Genomic DNA, 674 nt, shown 5'->3' with positions numbered 1-674 from the left:
ATAAATAGCACTAGTATTTTTTTTTAGTTGTTATTATCACACATCCTAAATATAAGTTAATAAAACCTCCAGTGTTTCTGAATATCCACTCATCCAATGATGGACATTTGGGCTGATTTGAACTCTTGGCTATTGTGAAGAGTGCTGCAATGAACATTGGGAAACAAGTAAACCTTCGCCTTGATGATTTCCATTCCTTTGGATATATTCCCAGCAGTGGGATAGCTGGGTCGTATGGTAGATCTATCTTCAGCTGTTTGAGGAACCTCCAAACCATTTTCCATAGGGGTTGCACCATTTTGCATTCCCACCAACAATGTATGAGAGTTCCTTTTTCTCCGCAACCACGCCAGCATTTATCGTTCAGCGTCTTTTGGATTTTAGCCATCCTAACTGGGGTGAGATGGTATCTCAGTGTGGTTTTGATTTGCATTTCCTGGCCTTGCTTTTTTTTTTTTTGCTCAGAATTGCTTTGGCTATTTGGGTCTCTTGTTGTTCTATGTGAGTGGTAGGATTGCTTTTTGTATTTCTGTGAAGAATATCATTCGTATTTTGAGGGGAATTGCATTGAATCTGTATATCACTTTGGGAAGTAGATCACTTGCACAATGTTAATTCTTCCAGTCCATGAACATGGAATGTCTTTACACCTTTTTGTGTCCTTTTTAATTTCT

This window comes from Galeopterus variegatus, unplaced genomic scaffold (assembly GCF_000696425.1).
Source record: "Galeopterus variegatus unplaced genomic scaffold, G_variegatus-3.0.2 Scaffold2068, whole genome shotgun sequence".
NCBI classification, from domain to species: Eukaryota; Metazoa; Chordata; class Mammalia; order Dermoptera; family Cynocephalidae; genus Galeopterus; species Galeopterus variegatus.
This window is presented reverse-complemented; position numbering follows the sequence as displayed.